The following is an 18,266-nucleotide window of genomic DNA, read 5'->3' as shown; positions in this document are numbered from 1 at the left end:
AACTCCTTGTTCCTGAACTCAGTGCCATTGTCACTTCTGAATATTTTTACTGGAAGGTCAAACTGCTTTTCAACCTGTTTTACAAAGTCTTGCAGAATGCCTGCAGTCTCATCTCTTGAGTGTAAAAAATAAGTCTAAGTAAACCTAGAAAGGTCATCAACAATAACCAAGCGATATCTCTTTTTCTTGAGACTCATGACTTTAACTGGGCCAAACAAATCCATATGAAGCATTCGCAAACATTTGGTTGTTTTGGACTCATCAATGGATTTGTAAGAGCTTTTATGTTGTTTTCCTTTTAAGCAGGAAACACAATGCTCAGGACAGGTGAACAGTTTTTGAGGTAAACCTCTTACTAACCCCCGTTTTGAAATGGCAGTGATTGTCTTAAGATTTTTGTACCCTAATCTTCTGTGCCATAGTTCTGTCTCTTTGTTTGATGCAACTGAGAACAGACAGGCATCAGTTCTGGGGCACTCTTTTGACATATCAACAACATAAACATTGCCACTTCTTTAAGCAAAAAGTTTAGTTGTACCATTTTTGATTATTGCTTCAATCTTATCAACCATTTCTGGTCCAACAATCCTTTGTGAAGAATGAGCCATACCCCTTATCACTCATATGTGATACACTCAGGAAGTTGAATTTTAGATTGTCTATAAGATTGACATTTTCAACAGTGTCTAGGATAGATGTAGAAGCATGGACAGTGGTTAGTTCAGGGGTTTGAACATTTTTGGAAATGTTTTTCTCTAACCACTATTGGGGGTTTTGACCAATCACCTGTTGGTAACCAAAAGGATGCCTGTTCACTCTTGGTTTAGAGGGCCTTTTGTAAGCCTCATAAACATGTGGGATCCTTTGATATGATGGTTGTCCCTTACCTCCTGAATTGATTGGCAGGGGGTGCATCAATCACTTGAACATCTCTTTGGACAGATGTTTGGTTCAGCTGTTTTGTGACAACTGTTTGGACTGGCACAAACAGTGGTTGTTTCTTGGTGAATTTGACAGATGATGCTGATGAACTTAAGGATGTTTTTGCAGTGTACTCATTCTTTTTCTCATCAAAGTTTTTGAGATACACACACTCTTTAGTTCTGTGATTATTTTTACCACAGATGGTGCAGCTCTCAGCAGGTACAATGACACTTGTTTTCTTTAGATCATATGCTTTTAGATGAAAACAGACTTTTGTTAGATGATTCCTCTTTTCACAAAAATCACAAAACAGGTTTTTGATCTTTTCTCTTTTCTTCCTCTTCTCAGACTCCTTAGCAATAGAGTTTTGAACCACTGTTGGGATATCTTTGACAGGAATGACCTTCGCTTTTGGAGCTTTTACACAATCAGTGGTTGTGAAATCCACTGGTTTGAAGTTTTCAAGGATGTCACACTCATCAGACCATGTGGGCTTGAATTGATATTTTTCAATCTCCTCAAAGGTTGAGGATCCCACAGATCTTTCCAGAGTAATCTTGTTACCAAGTTTGTCAGTTATTTTAATCTCTTGGCAATCCTTGTTTGTGGGAATAACTTCAACAATGGTTTGAACAGATTCTATAGAAGCATTGTTTTCAATTTCATCATGTTTTCTAAAACCAACACCAAATTTTACATTGCTCTTAATCTGTTTTTCAAGCATGACCTCATAACCTTTGCAAGATTCCACCCATTTTTCACAAGTGATTTGGGTGGATTCCAACTCCTTTTTACAAACTTGGTATTTTTCTACCATAGTTTGCAGTTGAGTCTTGGTTATGCTTTGCTCTTCTTTGAGACTGCTGATTTGTTGGTGCATCCGTCTGTCGCCTACGTTTTGTATCGAGTCTAGCGTAGAATAGGCTAGAACAGGACACTGAATCCTAGAATCTGTATTTGAAGGTGATTCCACTCCAAATGAAATCTTATCATTTGGAGCGAAACCCCTTATTATTCTAATTTCGCCCGAAATGCCCTATCTTTCTGATTCCGCTCGTAATGCTTAGAAGTGATTCCGCTCGTAGTGCATGTGTAGTTTCGAGCGGAACTAAGCACACTATATATAGTGTCACTAGGAGCGAAATCAGTAGTTAGTCGCGTCATTGTCTTCGGGTAAGCCATGAAGTGCTGCCGAAGTGTTGTCAGACTTGTAAATTGATTGCAGATTAATAAAAACAACAGTTAAAAGTGAATACGGCTGAGATTGCACCAAAACATTAGTTTCTGCCTCTTGTTTTGTCAAAGAACTCTTCTGATCGACTCGTTCAGGGCCGAAAACAATCCTACTAGTGGTATCAGAGCTCAGGAGGAAGAGTTCTTGCCATTTCAGCTGTGTTTTCTGATTTTCTACTCCTTCTTCTTCAAATTTGAAAATTTTTCACGGTAAAACAGGCTAAAATTTTCACAGAACACGCTAATCGTGATTTGATAAATCCTTGAAATTTTCGGAATTAAAATCTGTTGGTGCAGTTGTCTGTCGACTACATCTTAGTTCGAGTCTTAGGTTAGGGCAGATTGTATCATGCACGGAAATCGAGAAATCATGATTTAGTAATAGTTTCGCTCATATGACACTAAGGTAGTTTCGCTTATATGTCATTAGGTTAGTTCCGCTTTTATGACATGATAGTTTCGCTTATTGGTCATTGTAAAGGTTTCGCTCTTATGTCATGTAAGTATAAGCGAAACCTCAACCCTATATAAAGGGCCATTTGAGCGAAACTAAGTAGTAGTGAAGTGGTGATCTTGTATGGTACGACAAAGCCCTGTCGGTTTGTCTCCAGAGCTTGTATACTGTTAGCATATCAATAAAAGAGACGTTAAATTGTGAAATCAAGCTAAACAAAGACTGAATCAATGAATTCCGCCTCTGATTCAGTCTGAGCACTCTTCTGATCGACTCGTCAGGTTTCGCTCTTTTGAACTTGATAGTTTCGCTCCAAGTGCATATCAGAGGTTTCGCTCTTTTGAACTTGATAGTTTCGCTCCAAGTGCATATCAGAGGTTTCGCTCTTTTGAATGTTTCGCTTATAGTGCAAGATTTGGGGTTTCGCTTTTAAGCTTCATCAGAGTTTCGCTTATCTGGACATAAGGGGTTTCGCTTTTGTGTCACTCACACCTTGGGATTTCGCTTTTGTGACATTTTGAGAGAAAGATTTGTTTGGATTATTTGAAAAATGGCAGAAACGTTTGATGAAAAGGAGAATGAGTTTGTTAAAAGGTTAAATAGATATGGTTGGTATCATACGAGTATGTATGAACAAGATGATAAGAAGATTTGGACTCTTAGACTTGAAAGGTTTGCTTGTCAACAGGATGAGACCGTGAGAGAGATGAAAAAGAGATTTGATTACTTGATGGACAAGTTAAAATCATTTGGAATAAAATTGACAGATACTGAAAAGATATCAAAGTTGGCAGACGCTTTACCTGCCGAATGGGATGATGTTTTATAGAAATTAAAACAAGAACCTAAATTTTCAAAATTACATTCATCTGATTTCATCAATAAACTTCAAAAGCATAGTTATGAAAATTCTGATAAGAAGAAAATATTTATGAATAAAATTAAAGGAAATTTAGATGAATTGAATTTGGGAAATCTAAATAAAATCAATTTAGATGTAATTACCGAAATTAATAAAAGAATTTGTATGTGTTTTGCTACACAACAAAACATGAAGTATGATTATAAGAGAGGATGTTATATTGATGAAAATTTAAAACCTCTTGATTTTGTTAAAATTGTTTGTGCAGGAACATACAAGACAGAGATTAAAAAAATGTCAAATAATGAAGAATCTGTGAAGAATGAATCTTCAAGTTCTGAATCAGTATGCATCAAATGTGACAACCTCAAGACTGAGAATGACAAACTCTTGAAGGATGAGGAAAGTTTGACATCGGAAGTCAAGAAGTTGGAAGACGAGAAGCAAGCTGATATTAAACAGATTCTTATGTTTCAGGAAATTTGTGAGAAACTGAAAATTGAAAATGACAAACTGTTAAGTAATTTTAACAGTTTGACATTGAAAAACCAGAAGTTGAAAGAAAATGCAAAAGTTTTTGAAGAGAAGATTAAAAGTTTTGAATTTGATAAATCAAGAATTAAAAAAGATTTTCAAGATCAAATAAAAATTCTTGAAGATGGGAGAAATGTTTTTAGTCAAAACAACATCGAAAAGCAAAAAATAATCAATTCCCATCTTCAGAAAATTATTAAACTTGAAAAAGAAGGTGAATGTGCTCGAAAGAAAATCAAAGAGTTAGAAGAAAAGGAGTTGAAATCAGAAAATGTAGATTTCTGGATAAAGCTTGAGAAAAAAAATTTGAAAGCTAATGAGACAAAATTTCAAGAACAGATAAAAGTTTTGGAAAATGAAAAGTCTGTTCTTGAAAACATGAAAAATGAGAATGAAAAAGCAATCAAGTCTCATCTTGAAAGAATATCTCAGCTTGAAAATGAAGCTGAGAATTCAAGAAACAAGATTGATGAACTTGAAAAGAAATTGATAGGTTTTGTGACTGCATCAGACAGTTTGAATTTTCCTTGTCCAAAACCTATCAATTCAGTTCCAATAAGTGACGATGTCACAAACTTTGACAATGTCAAAGTTGAAGATTGCAATGAGAAATCTGATGATGAAATTGAAAAAATTGAAAAACAAAAATTGTTTTTGAAATTAAAAGAAAATTTTCAGAAAACTGTTCTGCAATCAATTGAAAAAGGTGAATGCTCTAAGCAAAAACCTTTGAAGAAGAAAGTGGAACAGAAACAAAAAATTAAAAAAGAGAAAAATGTACAAAAAGAAAATAAAAGCTCATCGGATCAATCATCCAATCGCAATCAAAAATCACAAAAATTGAAAAATAAAACTCAAAAACTGTTGGCAATAAGTGGTGCAGGTCAGACCGCAGTACTCAAAAGTCAAATCCAGCTTACAAGAGGAATGATGACTACCACAAAGCCAGGCAATGCTATGATCTGAGCGTTTGGTGTGAAGGTGGTACATGGTACGATAACAGAGTGTGTTACCGATGTGGTTATCAAGGACACATTGCTGTTAACTGCCAAAGTTGGAATTATGAGACGAAAAGATGCTTTAACTGCAACATCAGAGGTCACATTGCCAGAGATTGCCCAAGGAGATCGAATGACATATTGAGGGCTAAGTCTCAAAAATTGGGAAAGATTCCAGTCAATGTCAAGCCCCTTGAACAGAAGGTTCTAAAACCTAAAGTTCAAGAACAGACAATTCAAGAAAAGAAAGTTAAACTTTCACCGGGGCAAAAAGACAGACTGAGGAAAAAGAGGAAGAAGGCGAGAGAGTATCTCGAGAAGATTTTGTCCTCAGGTTCATCTGTTGGTAAAAATAAGAGTTTTGATGAATCGACTCCTTCGATTGCAAAGTCAAGCAAGACGGATTCATCGGATACAAATCTGAGGACGAAAGAAGAAAAGAAGAAAAAGAAAGGTGTCGGCGATGAATCTGGCTCATCAAAGTCAGACAAGCCACATTCAGGCAATGATTCTGGTGTGTCAAAGCCAGAGGAGCCATTGGTTGAGGTAAAAAGGAGAATTCAGGTTTAACAGTGGATGATGTAAATTTTCCACCATTGTTGAACAAGAATTAGAAATCACCCAAGGACCGTCAGGCTTGGGTGAATCTGTTTAAATAGAAAAGCCTGACTTGCCGGAGTTCCCAGGTTGGTAAGCGTGGAACATGAATCGGTACATTTCTTGAGAAATTTCACTCTGGTGATTTTTCGCCTTACATGTAGTAAATCAGGGACATTAAATTGTACTTGATTTTCCACAAGTGGTCTTTATGGTACAACTGGAAATGATAAATCTTTAAAATGTTTGAATAAAACAATATGATGATAAAACCCCATGTTTGTGAATCGGCAGACAAAACTAATTTTCTGGAGAAACCATTTTGATTAAAACAAACTTAAGTGTTTTGAGATCATAATGGAAAATAGTTTGTTGTCAGGGGAGTTCTGATTGTTTATGTCAGGTGGATGGAGAATTGAAGTGATTCTCATCAAGTTGTCAGACTTTGTACACTTTGTTTCAAATTGTCTCCGAAAATCAAAATTGAAACGTATTTTGATTTTAGGGGGATAAAAGTTCTAAAAATTAGAAAATTTGAAAATGTAAAAAACATCGGAAAAATTAAAAATGAGTTTTGGTGCGAATAAGGGGAAATGATAGAACATCAGCTAGACTGGCACAGTATGCTAAAGATTTGTAATGTATAAATGCAATTAAGCAGTCTCGCTAAAGATGTGCCGGTAGGTTTTCACAGAATTAGTAGATCAGTTTGGGATATAAACATAAATTTCACTTGCGTCTACGTGGGGAACATCTCCAGGATATATAGGTAACCCATGAAATCTTGTTTGAAAGGTCCTGTATTCTGAGATACTAGGTCTTTATACTCAGTGATATCTGGAGTATTATCCTGGGACTTCTGCTGTATGGAAGTACTGACATAGTCCCCGGATAATACTTTCTGCAAAAAGCTTTGAAATATAAGCTCGCCCTCAGCATGCTGATGAAACAATAAAATTGATAGTCGCTGCTGTTGAAAACAAAAGATCCTCTAAAGGGGACACACCTTAAAGTCGAAGTCGTCATCTCTCTGCGTATACGGAAGTATCGACCTGAGCTCTCACGGCCCTCGCACCTACCCCTTAACAGATATCAGCTGTGGTATACTCACCTGTAAGACTAAATACTGGGGTCTGGATACGGGAGTATATACTGAGGTGGGACACATGTAGATGTTTAAGTTCTAAAAACACTAATTCTGTATCCCGAACAGGTTGAACATTTTGTGAGAATTTAAGTGGATCAATATATCGGCAATCAACGCGAACTGTTTAAAAGCTTAAAATGAAATAATAGCTTAACGGTGCTAGTGTTTAGTCGGCAGCTGATATGATCCTCTTGCACGAACTCACAAAAATATGTTTGTACATGTTTCATTTCTACATTTAATTTTTGTTATTGCATTTATGTTTCATATTTTGAAAATCCAAAAAGATTTTCGACAACTGATGTTGGAAAGCTAATATTCAAAATCTCAAAGGCTAAACATGATGAACAGATGGTTTGGTTAAATTGGTTTGAAATGTTTAATCAGATTTTGGAAAGTTTAAAAGTTGATAAATTTTTTAAATGTGAAAAATTCTTGAATGTTTAGTTGATTCATTAATTTGAATCACAACTTTATTGGTTGGTAATAGAGTGTTTGAGTTGTGTAGGTTTCTGATCCTGTTGCTACGGAAAGCCAGGTGATACATCAGAACCTGAGAAGAGTTTAAACTGATAAAGCCAAGATTTGATTTCAATGGTGATAACAAATTCTAGACGGCGATCCCAGCTTGATGATAGGGGGAGTCTGATGAGAGTTAGAGCCAGAGAAAGATCCGGGTACATAATTCCAGGAAGAGTTCCTGAAGAAGACCGATCAAGATTGGAGAGTTGTAATGTTTGAAGACTCTCACTAAAGATTCTGTCAACATTCAAGGGGGAGTCTGTTGGTGCAGTTGTCTGTCGACTACATCTTAGTTTGAGTCTTAGGTTAGGGCAGATTGTATCATGCATGGAAATCGAGAAACCATGATTTAGTAATAGTTTCGCTCATATGACACTAAGATAGTTTCGCTTATATGTCATTAGGTTAGTTCCGCTTTTATGACATGATAGTTTCGCTTATTTGTCATTGTAAAGGTTTCGCTCTTATGTCATGTAAGTATAAGCGAAACCTCAACCCTATATAAAGGGTCATTTGAGCGAAACTAAGTAGTAATGAAGTGGTGATCTTGTATGGTACGGTAAAGCCCTGCCGGTTTGTCTCCAGAGCTTGTATACTGTTAGCAGATCAATAAAAGAGACGTTAAATTGTGAAATCAAGCTAAACAAAGACTGAATCAATTAATTCCGCCTCTGATTCAGTCTGAGCACTCCTCTGATCGACTCGTCAGGTCGTATAACGTTCCTACAAAATCAAAGTAAAACTTGAAATTTTTGAGGTTCCGCTTGAAAATGATCGTGCATATGATGACGTCAGCAACACTTTGGTTTTGATTCCGCTCGAAATCAGCTTTTGAATCCGCTCCAAAAATCTGATTTCGCTCCAAAAATCAGATTCCGCTCCAAAGATTTCAGTTGATTCCGCTCAGAACAGTGATTTCGCTCCAAAAGTTCAAGTGATTTCGCTTGAAAAGATAGGTTAATTCCGCTCGAAATAAGGGTTCCGCTCGAAACTTTAACTGATTTCGCTCGAATCAACTAGATTGTTGATTCCGCTCAAACGACACATTGTGATTCCGCTCCAGAACCTAATTCCGCTCGAAGTTGTATTGTTAATTTCGCTCCAAGGTCAACTGGGATTTCTCTTGAGACTTAATTGTTAATTCCGCTCCAAATCTGATCTCGCTTGAAACTTGGAAATTTGTGAACTGTTGAAATTGAACAATGGATAACGAATTTTCTAATGCCTTTGCTGGACCAGTGAACATCACTCAGAGTACATTGCTTGAAAACGAAACAGGGACTTCACAGAAACCGCCTAAACTCTTGGATATTGATGATTACAATGCGTGGTCCGAACGTTTTCGCAATTGGGTTGAAGCTTATCACTTGGATGCATGGGATCACACTAAAGAACCATATGTAAGGCCCACAAAAAATGGTGTTCAGATAACAATCAGAGAAATGAGTGCTGATGAGAAAATAAAGTATAGAGATGAAAAATTGATGGTGAGTTTGCCTCAGCAAGCAATTAAAGAGGACATTTTGATATTGCTTCAACATGATGGAAGTGCTTATTCGATCTTATGAAGAAAGAATTTGATCTTTTTCGGGGTTTAAAATCTGAAAACACCAAGCAAATTATTGAAAGATATTGTAACTTGGTGAGAAATATGTCGAAACTTGGTATTAAAAAGGATACTGATGAATTGATTGAAAAACTTGCAGATGCGCTACCACATGAAATCTGGGGAACTTTTCTGATGATGCTAAGAAACAACAGAAAAGAATATAAAAAGCTAACACTAGGAGAGTTCATCAAACATCTAGAAGCTCAAGAGATGGAGCAGCGAAAGATCGCTAGGATGAAGAACTACGATGGAGAACAAGACATCAGTATGTATTTCAAGAGTAGTGTTAGTGAAAAGACAAATCTTTCTCCAAAGGTTGAAACAGCTTATAATGCTAAAGGTTCTTCTAAAAAACAATCTCAGGGATCAAGTAGCACAACAGGATTCTCTTCATTTCCAACATATGATCCACAGTTCACTACAACAAAGAGTGGCAAAGTTCTTCAATGTAACATTGCCTTAAAGCTTGAGAATGATTAGAATTATACTGAGGAAGTTGCTAAAAGCCACATGTCTTTGTTGGTGACCGTGCTTGAATCCAATGGAGGATTAGTTGCAGGAAGGATCGGAAATCCAATGCTCACGAAAGAGGATTACGATTAAATTGATGCTGAGGAAATGGAATTGATGGACATTAAATGGTGCATGGCTAGTGTGTTGAGACGGGCTGAAAAATTCAAACAAATTACAGGCAGAGATGATTTTCGCGAGGCTCATGTGTCAACTTTAGGTTTTGATAAGTCTAAAGTTACTTGTTTTCGTTGCATGGAAAAGGGGCATTTCAAGAGGGAGTGCACAAATCGAGAAGCGAGTGGAGCTCAAAACCCTTTCGGAAACAACGACTATCACAAAAAGGCGATTTATCATCAAGTCACACCACAACCGTAACAACAACAACAACAAGCACCGCATCAGGCACAAACTGCACATGGGAGAAGTGTGATTGAAGATTCAAAAAGAGCGTGCCTAGTTAATCAAGGAAAAGATGGTGATTTTAGTTGGGATAAGTATATTCCAATGGAAAGCAAGGTGTGTTTGGCAGATCAAGAAGATGAAAAGTTGGCTGAAGGTTTCAGTTGGGACAATTTTTGCCCAGACAATGAATTCATGGCCAAAGAGATGTCAAATGTTAAAGCTTTTAGTGCTAATGCTTACGATCTAAAATGGGCAGAAAAATGCAGAAAAGTCAGAGAAGCTGAAGAAGAAAAATGGAGAAAAATTGAAGAAGAGGAAGAAGAAGAAAGATTAAAAGCTGAAGCTATAGCTGAGAAAAAGAGAAGAGCTGAGATGTTTCAAATGAGCAGAACAGTCAAAGAAGTTCCGGAGTTTGAAATCAAAATTGATACTGAAGCAGTCAAAGTTTCTGAAAAGTGCTTAAATTGTGATTCTTTGATCAAGCAAAACAATGAACTGTTACACAACATTAAAAGGTTGAAAGAATCATATGATACTTTGAACAGAGAGATCAACAGGTACACTGAGTCGAACAGTGAACAAGCTGTAGCATTGAACACACTCAAAGGAGCTTACATGAGACAGCTTGATGATGTCAATTTCTACACAAAGAAGTGTGCTGAGTTAGAATTGAAATTGGCAACACAAAGAATTGAAACTGAATGTGTCAACAATTTACTACAAAGTTACTCATATTCTACTTATGTTGTTGACAGGATTTATCCGATTGTGGAAGAATTGAAGACGTTTGAAGAAGTAAAGACTTCAGAAGAAAAGAGGTCCGTGACAAAAGACGAGGATGAAGTAAAAATTTCTGGTAAGAAACCAAGTGTGGTCTACAATAGATGTCCGCCCCGGTCGAAAATGGATATTCGCTTAGAAATCCAAATTCAGAAAGAGCCAAAAGGGCAATTAACTTACAATGGGAGTCTGGGCCATCAGATAACTTGCCAGAAAATATTGATGTCACGTACACGTCGTCCGACACTGATCATGAGTCAAAGTTGATAAAAAGTGTGGTCGATCAGGTGTTGGATAAAGATGACAGTGAGGAGTCAAAAATGGAGTCCAACCCCGAGTCAAAGTTTGAGTCCGATACATCAAAGCCAACAATCAAAAAGGACAAACGGGTTTTTGATACGAAATTTTTGCTATCAAAATCTAATTTGAATGACGAACCGATCAAAGTTGCATATACTTTGGAAGATTCTGACAAATTATATTCTGATGAAACTTTTCCGATAAGAAGTGTTAAACTTGAAATGATTTACAAGGTTTTCAAAATCACAGAAATTAATATTTCCGAAATAAAAGATTTAAATCTTTCGGGAAAACCTAAACAATACACTTCAAGAGACCAACAAAGAATTAACAAGAAAATGGGTTACAATTGTGGTTATAGTTTCGAAAAGAAACCAAACCATAATCGTAATTTCAAAAAGAAAGGTATTGGATTTAATCAATCGAAAAATTATAAAAATGAAAAACTTTATAAACCAGAAACTGTGTTTGTTTCAGGAAAAACGACAGAGGTTGAGAAAGAACAAGCATTGTAGGATCGTTAGACGACCTGACGAGTCGATCAGAAGAGTGCTCAGACTGAATCAGAGGGGGAATTCATTGACTCAGTCTTTGTTTAGCTTGATTTCACTAATTTATCTCTGTTTATTGCACTTATTAACAAGTTACAAGCTCTGGAGATGATTCGGCAGGGCTTCGCCGTTACACCACTTCACTACTCTCCTAGCTTCGCTTATGTGACCCCTATTTATAGGGTGAAGGTTTCGCTTATGCAGACATGACATATAAGCGAAACTATTTCTAATGACATATAAGCGAAACTAACCTATTGTCATATAAGCGAAATGTCACACCCCCAAAATCCACACGCGGAATATCACCGATTGGGAGCGTGACTGACCAGGATCAAGCCACCAATCATATTGAACATGTAATTAATATCAAGTAAAATAAATGCAAACCAATCATTCAATACGATAGGTGTTCAAAACATAATTATAGTTTCAAAGTGTAGCGGAAGCATAAGTATGAAAACCCAATGTATAACATAAGTTCAAATGTTTAAATGTTTTAACATGGCATCCACGATCCATGCTCCACAACGACCTGCTCCTCCCTGTGCAAGCTCCATGTATCTAACGACCTGCAAGGCATGTAACAGAGGATCAACAACTAGTTGAGCGAGTTCACAGTTTATAGTTCAGTAATTGTAATGATATAGTAAGCCTTGTGTTCGTTCATTAAGTCATTGTAGGATCGTGTCGCGACCTAAACGAGTCGTTCGGAAGAGCTCAACTCCGTTTCAGAGGCGGAAACAAAGAAACGGACGTGTACACAGCTTGAATCACACTTTAAACCTCTTGTATATTGATTTTACAGCGTTTACATTGACAAGGAACACCGGCAATACCTCGGTATCAGATCTGAAAGTTGTTACAATGAATTGACAACTATCCTATATATACTAATGCAGGTTCGCTCCAATGACATAGACCACATAAGCGAACCACCTACCATTGCCTTAAAAGCGAACCTCATATGTTGTCGTATAAGCGAACCATTCAATTCTTTTGACTAAAAAGCGAACCTCCCATTGGACCTTATAAACGTTTGTCTTCTTGTGAACCTTCATGTAATTTGATCTTCACATGGATGGTACTTCATTGGACCCTCAAATATAAGCTCCCCATTGGACCTTCAATTGGTCCAATCATAACACATGGCCATTTTAACACTTTCAAAACCAATTTAAACTTTGTCGTATACTGATGTTGATGATTGTAATATTGTGATGATGTCACAAATATGATGTCAGCATTAAACATGATGACATCATGCTTAATCAGATTCGCAACGCAACCCGGACTCGACATTAGACGAAGTTGACAGATGACTGCACCAACAGACTCCCCCTCAGATGTTGACGAGTCTTAAGTGTCGAGTCTTCAATGACTTCAGTCTTTATCAGTCTGAACGCTCTCTGAAATATCTCACAATGTAAGTATCCTCAAGACTTTCTATTCTCTTTTCATCATCATCTACAGACTCCCCACGAACAATCTCTACTCGGATGTCTTCAGACTCCCCCTTTCGAAATGCTGGGATCGCAGTCTGGCGTGTTGAAATCACAAGTTCTTTAGGTATCGGAACCTGGTTCTCTATCTCTTTGAAACCTGCACATCCTCTACCCAAAAATAAATCTTCCGATGATAACATGTAAAAATCTAATGAGTCACTCGCATACCTTTTACTTTCAAAGAATGACTTTACAAAGATAATCTTTGATGAACCATTTGAAGATATATCACTTTTATTTTCAAAACAAACACACTCTCCCAAACCATTTGTTCATCATGTTTAGCACCCGGAATTTTGAACATCAACTTTTCAATATCAGTTGTTGAAAATATTTTTGACTTTTTCAAAAATTTATGCTAAAACACACTGAAAATCTTTTTGGATTTTTTGACATAAGAGAAATAAAATGCAGTAAAGAAATATTTACAAACATTATTTTTGAGAGTTTGTGTAAGAGGATCATATCAGCTTATGAGACTAGTCACCAACACCGTTAAGCTTTATTTCATTTTAAGTTCTAAACAATTTACCTAGATTGTCAGTATACTGGTCCACTTAAATTTTCACACAAAGTTCAACTGATCCGAGATACGATATTAATGTCTTAAGCACTTAAACTTATCCGTGTGTCGCACTACTTGAATATACTCCCGTATCCAGATCCCAATATTCAGTCTTACAGGTGAGTATACCACAGATGATATCTGTAAGGGGTTAGGTGCGAAACCGTGAGAGCTCAGGTCAGAACTTCCGTTCAGCAGAGAGATGACGGCTCGCCTTTTGGTGGGTCCCCTTTAGAGGATCTTTTTTACAATAGCAATGACTATCAATTTTATTGTTTCATCGATTTGCTGAGGGCGGCGCTTTTTCAAGCATTTGCAGAAAGTATTATCCGGGGACTAGGTCAGTACTTCCATACAGCAGAAGTCCCGGGATAATACCCCAGATATCACTGAGCATAAAGACCTAGTATCTCAGAATAAGGGACCTTTCAAACAAGATTTCAGGGGTTACCTATATATCCAAGTTTGTGTTAACCCACAGAACAAGCAAGTTTGAAATTTAGGTTTATATCTCTTCACAATCTACTAAATGTGCGAAAACCTACTGACATATCCACAGTAAGATTGTTTAACACTATTAAACTTTCCAATTCTTTAGCATGTTGTGATAGTCCGCTGATGTACTATCATTTCCTCTTATTCACAACAAACTCATTTTTGGATTTTATCATGTTTTTGTCTTTTTCAAAATTTTCTAATGTTTTTGGATTTTCTGAAATTTTCTACTCCCCCTAAAATGAAAACACATTAACGAAAATTGAAAACAAACTGTACAGAAACATGACAACCGATATCAAATCGCATCAATTCGCCATTCACTTTGGCATAAATAATCAGAACTCCCCCTATCAACAAACTATTTTCTCATTTAGATTTCAAAACACTTAAGTTTGTTTTAATCAAAATGATTTTTCCGGAAAATAAGTTTGGTTGATTTTACCACTTGTAAGTATATCAATACTAAGTTCGGGGATGTGGTTCATCATCTTGTCTCAATCACTTGTAGGAAAATGCAAGTACAAATTAATGTCCTTGATTTACCATATGCACAAGTTATTGCACAATCAATTCTTCTAACCACTTGTAAACAAACACAAACAAACCTTTTTACCGTTTGCATGACTGACATTACCTTAGTAAATTCCTCAAGAAAAATGCCGATACCTGCTCCTCGCTTACCAACCTGGAAGCTCCGGCATAGTCCTTTATCCTATAAAATTTTGACAATTTTAAACATTTTCAAATCATCGTAATTAAACATGAAAGATGCCGATTCTTGATCCACGATATAAACTTGGGATCTCCGGCAAGTCCGGTGTTTTATTCAAACATAATGTCCACCCAAGCCTCACCAGCCTTGGGTGACTTTGGAACACATCTGTCCCACCAACATTTTGATTTATAAAACTCTCTAGCACCCTTTACCTTCTTATCAACCATCTTCCCAAAAATGTGTTTGACTTTCCCGTTGAAAGCCTTCTCAACATCAAATTCTCCTTTATCAGCGAAGAATTGATTTGAAATTTCAACCTTTCCAACTTTCTTCATCAAATTTTCTTTTGACAATTTCGGAAAATTCTCATAGTTCACCATTGGAACAGAATCCACAATCTTTTTATCAACCAATGACTCCTCTGATTTTATGGAATCAGATTCATTGTCAGAATTACCCTCAGATTTAACAACCCATTTTTGTTTACTCAAATCGACTTGCCTTTTGTAAAAACGTTTTGAAGTTTCACCAACTTCCAAAGTCGATTTATCAACACATTTCTTTTTCATATCAGAGTTAGAAGAAACTCCCTGTTTTTGGTAGTTGGTCTTGGGGCAATTCCACGCTATGTGTCCAACTTCGTGACATTTGAAACACGTTCTTCTATCAACTCTCGAAGCAAACATCCTCACATTCTTCTTTACTTGAGCAAGAAACTCTTTATTCGACTGCTTCCAGAACGGTTTCTTCTGTTCATCCTCTGAACTTCCTCCTGAAACAAATTTTGTTTTTGGTTTATAAGTTTTCTGATTTTTATAATTTTCTGAAGAATTGAAACCAAGACCTTTCTTTTTGAGATTACCATTATGGTTTGGATTCTTTTGATAACCTGAACCATAATCATAACCCTTTTTTCGTGTTCAAACTCTTTTGAACTCTTGAAGTGTACTTTTTAGGTTTTTCAGTAAGATTTACATCTTTTATTTTAGAAATATTAATTTCTGTTAATTTGAAAACCTGTTTTATCATTTCAGTTTTGACACTTCTTATTGGAAATTCCTCATCAGAAAATAATTTGTCTGAATTATTCAAGGTATAAGCAACCTTAAACATTTCGTCACTCAAATTATTCTTTGATAACAAGAATTCTTTATTATAACTCCTCTTAACCGGCGAACTCGGACTTTTCTCAGACGAACTCGAACTATCAGACTTAGACTCCGACTTTGACTCTTCATCCATATCCAACACCTGATCAACAACTCTCTTAACTAACTCAAACTCATGATCAGTGTCAGACGCTGTGAATGTAACATCAATATTGTCTGGTAATTCATCAGTGATTTCAGACTTTAATTTGATGTTTAGAGCCTTGTCTACTTGTTCCTCATTTGGTTTCCTGGGGGAATAACTCTCAAAGATAGGAGGCGGACATCTGTTATACTTGACACTTGGTTTCTTACCAGTATCCTCTTCTTTTCCTTTCTTCTTGAAAGCTTCAAGACCTGCGACAGTAGGATAAACACGATCAATCAGATAATCACAAGTAGTATAACTCAAAAGTAATCGGTTGATCCTTTCACTCTCGATCTTCTCAAGTTCCAACCCCTTCTTCAAGTTAGCACAATCTTCGATATAATCATTAATGACACTTTGCTTTGTCATCAAAGTTGCACTCATCTTGTCATTTGCTTTTTCAAATTCTGCATTTGCTCTTTTCAAACTGTCAACTGTCCTGTTCAATACGTCGTATGACTCTTTAACATACTTCACATCGGACAGTAAGTCTTCCTTCATTTTCTCTAACTCAACAATCTTTTTATCTTTTTCTTCACAAACTTTGCAAGCTTCTGAACATTTCTCACAAGGCTTTGTGACTTCAACCACCTTTTCAATTATCTTTTCGACTTCGACAGTCTTTTCAACTTCTACAATTTTCTCGACTTCGACAATCTTTTCTATTTCAACAATCTTTTCAACAATTTTCTCAACTTCCACGAGTTTTTCGACTTCGACAATTTTCTCGACCACTTTCTCTATTTCCACAATCTTCTCTATTGCAATCTAAGCAGTTGCTTCATCTTTTGTTTCTACAGCTTCAGTCTTCGCCTTTTCATCAGCGAGTAACTTTGCTGCTTCTAGCGCTCTCTGCAATCGAGCAATCTTTTTCTGATTCAGCATCTCAACTTTATCTGCATAGAAAAAATTAAAACTGTTAGGATCAATGCTTTTTCTACATTTGTTAAGATACTCTTCCTCATCATCCGTATCAACATCACTTCCAAGATCTGGAAATATCGGAATCCTTTTCTGACAATCCTCATTTTGATCCATAATCCTGGTAACAAGTGCAACATCAGATTTAGTTCCACTAGGTATATACTTGTTCCAGCTAAATCCCTGTGCAACAAACTCATCACTTTGATCTATTATTCCATAATAAGCTTTCCTATTGGCTTCTTCAATCATTCTCCCATGAGCAGTTTGCGGTTCTTTTTGTTGAGGTTTTTGATCAATTTGATGAAAGATTGATCTCTGATAATAATTGCTCTTTTCTTGGTTTCTAGTTGATTCATGATTTTTCATTCGCGTTTAAAGTGACCCTTTCCTTTACATCAGAAACAAGTAACCTTTGACTTGTCAAAACCAAGTGGAGAAGTAGCCATTCCTCGAAACTTGTCTCTGCCCGTAATCTGTTGAAATTTTTCAGCTCTCCTACATGCACTGGCCAAGCACCACTTCACATCCATCAACTCAAGCTCTTCTGCATCGATTTGGTCATAGTCTTCTTTTGTGAGCATTGGATTGCCAATTTTACCTGCAATCAAACTTTCATACGATTCTAACATAGCGACAAGACATGCCATGTGTTGCTTTGCCACTTCAGGAGAAAGACTTTGACCATTCTGGATGTTCAGTGTCACATTGCATTGCAAATTTGTAGAATTTTGCTTTTGAGGACTAGGTGTGTTGATGTTAGGATCAAAGCTTGAGAATGATGAAGTAGATCCACCACTCTGAGTTGTAGTACTTGCATGAGGACTGGCAGAATCATCAGCACTGAATGCAGTACTAATCTTTGGACTAAGATTGGGAGTGGTCTCAAACTTGTTCCCTCGATAGTACAGACTGACATCTTGCTTTGCATTTGGATTTGTCATGATAGCTGTCTTTTGAATATCCAGCTCCTACTCTTCGATTTTCTGAATAAACTGAGCCAAATTCATGTTCTCGGACTTTCTCATAAGTTTCACAACCATCAGATACGTTCCCCACTTATGCTGTGGTAACGCCTCTGCTACTTTATCAACCCTCTCATCATCATCTTTCACTATATTCAACCTACCCATTTCCAATACCATATGACAATACCTATCAATGGTCTGTTTTGTAGTTTCATGATCGAAAGCTGTAAACATATCAAATGATCGAAAGCTGTAAACATATCAAATGTTTCTAAATTCAGATGATACTTCGGGAAATACCTCGGTATCAAATCTGGAATCCGTTACAAATGAATTGACAACTATCCTATATATACTAATGCAGGTTCGCTC

The sequence above is a fragment of the Helianthus annuus genome, chromosome 6, assembly GCF_002127325.2.
Source record: "Helianthus annuus cultivar XRQ/B chromosome 6, HanXRQr2.0-SUNRISE, whole genome shotgun sequence".
NCBI classification, from domain to species: Eukaryota; Viridiplantae; Streptophyta; class Magnoliopsida; order Asterales; family Asteraceae; genus Helianthus; species Helianthus annuus.
This window is presented reverse-complemented; position numbering follows the sequence as displayed.